This window comes from Myotis davidii, unplaced genomic scaffold (assembly GCF_000327345.1).
Source record: "Myotis davidii unplaced genomic scaffold, ASM32734v1 scaffold750, whole genome shotgun sequence".
Lineage (NCBI taxonomy): Eukaryota > Metazoa > Chordata > Mammalia > Chiroptera > Vespertilionidae > Myotis > Myotis davidii.
Genome location: NW_006282814.1, coordinates 2,045,321 through 2,053,305, shown reverse-complemented (window position 1 = coordinate 2,053,305; position 7,985 = coordinate 2,045,321). Strand labels below are relative to the sequence as shown.

Genomic DNA, 7,985 nt, shown 5'->3' with positions numbered 1-7,985 from the left:
TCTGCCTCCTCAGAATTACATGGAATTGTATAATAATCATGCGTGAGTTTGAGACTAGAAGGGGATGCTATTCTTGTGGTGCACTGACCAAACCCTCCAGGCTAATCAAAGCCATGGTTTAAGGTCTCCCTTGGGGATTCCCTGTGACTGTCCTTAGTTAGGTATCTCCTGGTTGCTTAGTGACAAAGAAGTCGGCAGTGGCTGCCCCTGAAGAGTGGAAGGAAGTAGGGGAGCTGTTAGGAAGGTTGTTATTCACCTTGCAAACACAATTCTCAGGTTGCAAAGGAGGCAGTCTTCCAGCAGTGTTGAGTAGTTTCCTGACTATTTCTTTTTTTTTTCATTTCCCTGACTATTTCTACATTTGGGGAATGCAAGCTGGTTTGACCTCATGTGGGATTTTGGTTTTATTTGTTTGATTGGGTTTATAATTACACTAGACCCAGGAAGGGCAGTCCCTTATTCTTCTTTTTTGTTATCAAACCAAATAGCACCTATGTCTAGAAACTGTGTGCTTTAAACTAAAACTGCTGACAGCCCCTCATCCCAGACCCCGAGCTGCAGATTTTCCTGAAAATCAGCTCCTGGGCCAGTTAATGAAGTTGTGTCTTCATAACTCAGCCTCCCATCCCCCACCTGGCCAGTCACGGTAGAACCAGGAACTCAAGGGACAGATTTCTTTCCTCACTTAACTCAGGCACTGCGGGAAAGGAGGGGGATTCCCAGCATCTGCTGGCCACACTCTCTGCTCCACTTGCTGAACTCTGCTCAGCAGAAACAGTCATTGTGACTACAGGTTCCCCCCAACTATCCCTACTTGTGTTTTAAGGCCTACCAGCTCTTCTGTGTAAGGCTCTCTGCTTATAATGAATTATTTTAATTATCCTTACTACTTAAAAAAAAACCTTCTGCCTTAAAGCCCACCCTTGCCTAGCCATTTAGTCCTGAGATGGTGAGAGGGTGGGAATGAGGGCAGAGCTCAATTAACATCAGGGATTCCTGTTGTTGGAGTTGCACTTGATGATGACTTTCAACCCCAGTCCCTCTTTGGATGTTTCAAAGGCCTCCGGCACTTTCTCCAGAGGAAACCTATGGGTCACTAAGGACTTTACATTCACAGACTTGGACGCAAGCATTGAACTCGCCATCGGCCATGTGTTGCAGTATCGAAACACGACTTGATCTCCACCCCTTGGGGGGCTGCATGCACTACGGGCACACTGGTCATCTCAGAGCCCAGTCCCACAAGCATCACGTCCCACCAGCACAAGTGGCGTAAATGCCAGCCTGGATGGTGGTCTCCACCCCAGTGTACTCGATGGTGACTTCTGGCTTGTGCCCCAGGAGATCTTCCACTTTATTGCTGATATCCTGAGGGTTCTCCTTGGAGATCTGGAGGACAAAGTCAGCCCCAACTTCCTTGGTTTTAGACGACAGAGAGGCAGACAGATTAGTCACCACCTCTTGCGCTGCACCCATCGCCTTAGCCACTAGCAAACTGACCAGTCCAACTGGTCCAGCACCACACAGAAAGACCTTGTTCCCCAGGGTGACTCCAGCTCGCTGGCAGGCATGGATCACCACAGACAGTGGCTCAATCAGGGCCTCTTCCTGAAAGAGGACATTGTCAGGAAGCTGGGAGCAGAAGCTGGCATTGTGCTTATAGAACCGGCAGAGGTTCCCATCACCGGGGGCTGTGGCACAGAAGAAGATGGACCGTGACAGGTTAAACTGGCCAATCTTGCAGAATTCGTCGGTTTCTCAGGAAGCACCGGCTCGATGGCAATGCAATCACTTGGATGAAAGTGCTTTACCAATGATCCTACTTTTAAGACTGTTCCTGAAACTTCCTGCCCAGAACCATTGGTTTTTTCACAACAAAATCCCCAATTCGACCGGGCTGCCAGTAGTGGACATCTGAGCCACAGATTCCAACAGAATGCATCTTAAGCAGCACCTTGTTCAGGCCTGGTTCTGAAATATAGTTCTCCAGGTGCAGATCCCCAGGTCTGTGTACCACTAGGGACAGGTTCAAGAGCTTGGCCACCGCCATGACATTCTTCCCTCCTGGGTTAGAGCTGCAGTCTGCAGGATGTGTGGAGGTTGTCTATTGTTCATATTTTTTATCTTTTATTGCTTCTTCTTCTTAAAAAAGACTCTTTAGCATTTCATGTAATACTGGTTTGGTGGTGGTGAACTCATTTAGCTTTTTCTTATCTGTGGAGCTCTTTATCTGACCTTCAATTCTAAATGATAGCTTTGCTGGGTTGAATAATCTTGGTTGTAGGTTCTTACTTTTCCTCACTTTGAATATTTCTTGCCACTCCCTTTTGGCCTGAAAAGTTTCTGTTGGGAAATCAGCTGACAGTCGTATGGGTGCTCCCTTGTAGGTAACTAACTGCTTGTCTTGCGGCTCCAGGTAGGGGAAGTTTTTTGTCATTATTTCTTCAACTAGATTTTTAATAGCTTGCTCCCTCTTTTCTTCTCCCAGTACCCTGATGATGCAAATGTTGATACTCTAGAAGTTGTCCCAGAGTCTTCTTACACTATCTTCATATTTTTGGATTCTGTTTTCCTTTTGCTCTCCTGATTGGGTGATTTTTGCTTCTTTATATTTCAAATTTGTTGATTTAATTCTTGGTGTCCTGTACTGTTGATAGCCTGTAAATTATTCTTTATTTCAGTTTGTGCATGCTTCATTTCTGACTGGTCCTTTTTTATGTTGTTGATGTTCTCATTAATTTCCTTGAAATTCTCACTAAGTTTCTTGAAGTTCTCATTCAGTTCCTTTCGCATCCTTATAACCATTGTTTTGAACTCTGTATTTGGTAGTTTGTTTGCTTTCATTTCATTTAGTTCTTTCTCTGGAGATTACTTATGTTCTTTAATTTGTGACATGTTTCTTTGTCTCTGCACTTAGGCTGCTTCCCTGTGTTTGCTTCTATGTATTAGGTAGATCTGCTATGTCTCCCAGAATTGGTAGAGTGGCCATGTGTAGTAGGTGGCCTATAGCGCCCAGTGATTCAGCCTCCCCAGTCTCCTGGGCTGGGCATTCCAGGTGTGCCCCTGTGTGAGTTGTGTGCACTCTCTTATTGTAGTTGAGCCTTGATTTATGTTGGAGTCACTAGGAGGGATTGACCCCCAGGCCAATCTGTTGCAAGGATCGGCTGCAATTATAGCTAAAGACCCACTCCATAGGTCTCTGAGCCAACCTTATGAAGCAGGACTTGCTTCAGTGGGGCTTTGGTGCTCACTGAGTCTGCCTCCTGAGTGTGTCACTTGTGGAGATGGTAGGGTTGTAATCCAGTGTGGTCCAAGTTGAACACTGGGTGCACTGGCTCTGGGGCCTCCCAACAGGTGGAAAGTCAGCCTCTGCCTTTCCCTTGCCTGGGGCCATACAGCATGAGCTACAAAGCAATCTGCAGATGGCTGCTACTTGTGTTGCGCTTGAAGGTGCCCAGGAGAGGCCAAGCTCTGAACCAGGGTGGGCTGCTGCTAGTGCCAGGCCTAGGGCCACTTACTGAGCGGTATGGGGCACAGCTGCTGCTTGTTTTATTTTAGCAAAGTCCAAAGAATGAGGCAAGATAGGCCAGTTGTATGGAAAGGCCACTGGAAATGGCTTGGATGAGACTGCAAGAAGGGAGGGGCAGGGTCTCAGGGAATCACCAGGGCAGAGCAAAAGGTGTAAGCCAGGTTGATGGAGATGCAGATATGGCCCAGCCTGTTAGCTCTGTGACAGGGATGGCTCAGCAAAGGAATGCTGGCTTCTGCCAGCACTTCTGTCTGGGAGCAGGATGCCCTCCAGCCCTTGCCCTGATTCCAGACGAGTTAGTTCGTCCTCAAATGTCCCAGGTTCCTTTCAAACTGTTGCCCCAGTGCTGGAACTCAGAAGGAGTGAGTCCAAGTAAGTCCATGTGCAGGCCCTTTAAGAGGAACTGCCTGGCCAAGCCGTTGTGGCTCAGTGGTTGAGCATCAACCTGTGAACCAGGAGGTCACAGTTTGATTCCCAGTCAAGGCACATACCAGGTTGTAGGCTCATCCCTGGTAGAGGGCGTGCAGGAGGCAACTGATTAATGCTTCTCTCTCATCATTGGTGTTTCTATCTCTCTCCCTCTCCCTTTCTCTCTGAAACCAATAAAAATATTTTTTTGAAAGAGGAATTGCCTGGAACTCCAGAAACATACGTGTCACTCAGCAACAGTCACCACTGGTTTTTACAGCCGGAAGTTATGGGGACTTCTCTTCACAGCACTGGAACCCTGGCTGGGGTCCTGGTGTGAGGCAGGGACCCCATCTCCTCTGGGAAACCTCCATAGCCAAGTATTTCTTCCCATTTTAAACTGTCTCACGTGGGTGTTGGACCAGCTGGTTCCATGATTCCACCTGGATCTCTGCCCCCTCCTACCAGTCTCCATGTGCTTCTAATTTAATTCCCTAGTGCAGTGGTTCTCAACCTTGGCTGCACATTAGAATCACCTGGGAATCTTTTTAAAATCCTGATTTCTGGGCCTCATCCTCCGGAAATTCTTTCTTTGTTACTAATGCTGTGGCCCCACCCCATAACAAAGAAACAGAATTTCCAGAGGATGGGGCCCAGAAATCAGTTCTTTGTTACTAATTTTGTGGCCTCACCCCATAACAAAGAAACAGAATTTCCAGAGGATGGGGCCCAGAAATCAGGATTTTAAAAAGATTCCCAGGTGATTCTAATGTGCAGCCAAAGTTGAGAACCACTGTCCTAGTTGTAGGACTTCTGTTCAGCTAGATTTCAGGTGGTTCTGCGTCATGGTTGCTCTGTGTTTTAGTTGTAAATTCTGGTGTCACTGTGGGAGGTGGCGAGTACTGTGCTTACCTATGCTGTCATCTTGTCTGGAATTCAAGTTTACTTTTTTTTTAGGGAAGATTCTAGCCTAGGACATGACCACCTGCCACAAACTGCTTTCAGTTAAAAAGTTAATTTCAGGCCATACTTTGTGGTTACTTTAGGTGTCTGAGTTTATAAGGCTGCCCTCAGGCCTATCCTGAGCTTGTCAGGTTAGCATGTGACCCCTTTTCCTCCACACTTTGTTGAGGGATGTTTTGGGGTGAAAGATGATTTTATTTGCAGTTATGTTTCCCCCACACTAGCTGAGAACAACTTGCAGGGCACCTGCCTCAAAGCACCTACAGGTGGGTGCAGGCTCTCAGCCCCACCCCAGGGAGCACTCCTCCCCCCAAGGTGCTCTGGAAAAGACCAAGGCCCAGAGGGAGTCCAACCAATTACCACCCATCAGAATCTCTGGGGTAGGGCTAGGAAATCAACATGTTTTTAAAAACTTCCCTCTAGATTTCAGGGTACAGGTAGAGCTGAGATTTGTGGCTTATAGAGACCACACAAACCCACTCTCATCAGAATTGGAGCTTCAGCAGAGTTATAAAGGGGTTGAAAATTTCCCAGTTCCCCACGGGGAGACACCCATCTCCTCCTGCTCCAGGTCTCTGAAGTCTTCTCAGTCTTTATCCTTTCCAAGCCTGGGTCTCACCTTTCCTTCAATTTGGGGAACAATAGATTGCCATTAATTTCATTTCACTACAGTTAGCTACAAGGGGAAAACCTAATGTAGCTATCCCCAGGAAGCACAGGGAAGGAAAAAAACTTGTCTTTGACCCTCACAGGGTCCCTGGCTTGGTCTGAAAATTAAACTGATAAAGACAGAATAACAGGAGAAAAGTATACATTTTATTTAAGGTAAGTTTTTCTTTCTTTTTTAAAAATATATTTTTGTTGATTTCAGAGAGGAAAGGGGGAGGTAGAGAGATAGAGACATCAATGATGAGAGAGAACCATTGATTGGCCGCCTCCTGCACACCCCTACTGGGGATCAAGCCCACAACCCAGTCATGTGCCCTTGACTGGAATCAAACCCGGGATCCTCCAGTCCACAGGCTGATGCACTACCCATTGAACCAAACTGGCTAGGGCTGCCCTTGCTGATTTTCTGCCTACTTGTTCTAACTAAAGGTTAGTAAAACCTCTTGATTATAATTGTAGATTTGTATGTACTTTGCTCTGAAATCTACTTTGTGTGATATTAATAGAACTCCAGCTTTCTTTTGACTAGTGTTAGCATGGTAGAAACATCAATGATGAGAGACAATCATTGATCCACTGCCGCCTGCAGTCCCCGCCCTGGGGATTGAGCCTGCAACCTGGGCATGTGCCCTTGACTGGAATCGAACCCAGGATTGTTCAGTCTGCAGGCTGACACTCTATCCACAGAGCCAAACCAGCTAGGGCTGTAAGTTTTTCTTTAAAAATTTAATTATTGCCGAAACTGGTTTGGCTCAGTGGATAGAGCGTCGGCCTGCGGACTGAAAGGTCCCAGGTTCGATTCCGGTCAAGGGCATGTACCTGCGTTGCGCACACTTCCCCAGTGGAGGATGTGCAGGAGGCAGCTGATCGATGTTTCTCTCTCATCGATGTTTCTAACTCTCTATCTCTATCTCTCTCCTTTCCTCTCTGTAAAAAATCAATAAAATATATTAAAAAAAAATTTAATTATTGATTTGAAAGAGAGAGAGAAGAGGAGAGAAACATTGATTTGTTGTTCTACTTATTTATGCATTCAATGGTTGGCTTTGTATGTGTTTGGTGATAGATTAGGAAGGTGGGAGAAAGCAAAGGACGGGGTGGGGGAACCTCTGGGATTGGATGAAAAGTAAAACGATATGCACACATCTTTTATATTAGTGGGTACAGGATAAACAGTTAATGATTAACCTTACATGTGGCTTGGGGTGGGAGTGGGTCAATGGGGAGAAAAGAGAGAATATCTATAATACTTTCAACAATAAAGATAAATGTAAAAAAAAAATTAACATAAAACAATGAGAGGATTTATGGTCTCTGTCCTGGTGCACTGGTTGTGTTGTGGACCAACGTTCATGAGAATAAGACCACCGACTCCAATTAGGTCTTAAACAGCAAGCGAGATTTATTGAACTGGCCAGTGACTATAGTTACAGCACCCTGCCGAAGCAGAGGCTGAACTGCAGCGCTGACTACAGGAGTTACATTTTATTATTAAATTCTGTGGAGGCCCAGAGGAAAATGTGTCTTTCAAATTCTGGGCCCCCAATATGGAGGAAACTCTCTTTATTTGTACTTTTTCCAGTCCTTTGTCTCCCGAATTTGGAATGAGACTTCCGGGCCTTCTGAGAAAGAAGGCCTGCGTGCTGGGCAGGGGCCATGAGACCATATCTCAAGGCCTGGCCTGATGTCAGACCTTCCTATCTGTGTGTTTTAGGAACAGACAGCATAGCATGACCCATCTGGCCAAAGCACCAGATATGCAGCCCAGCACATCTTGTGCCTTGTGAGGTCTGGAAAAAGGGGAGTTACCCAGACTTTCCAAAGAAATGTTATCCTAGAAGCAAATGACAATAGACAGGCTTAGTTAAGATAAAGATGGACCTTTGTCAGGGAAGACACTGATTAACAGGAAGGACATGACTACCCACCATAAACTGCTTTTAGTTTAAAAAGTTTTAATTTTAGATCATCCTTTGTGTTTACTTCAGGTCTCTGAGTTTGCAAGGTCGCCATGCAGGCCTTCCCTGAGCTACTCAGGTTAGCATGTGGTCCCTTTTCATCCCGAGTATCCTCGGTGGGGACAGAACCTACAATCTTGGTATATTGGGCTGGCACTCTAACCAACTGAGCTACCTGGCCAGAGCTACTTAATGGAAGTTTTACATGACATTGGAGCCTTCATAAATAAATGAAAACCCAAAGGAACCGCTAACTTGAGTGTTTTTATGCTGGAGATGAAGAGTGAATGGTCATGGAGGAACATGACAGAACAATGGTAAAAAGTCAGTATGGTGACCTGGGAGAGACCAGCTGGGCCTGTTTCTCAGAATCTTCTCAGCGTCTCCTCTGCCTTAGAGATAAGAGGCTCCTTTCCTCTGGTACAAGGAAGGCACCTCTGATCGAAGAGTCTTATAAA

At 46.0% G+C, this 7,985-nt stretch overlaps 1 pseudogene; it reads right to left on the bottom strand.

Annotated features, from left to right (window-relative positions):
• Window positions 1-904: 904 nt before the first annotated feature.
• LOC102769835 lies at window positions 905-2,050 on the bottom strand (annotated as a pseudogene).
• Window positions 2,051-7,985: the final 5,935 nt, after the last annotated feature.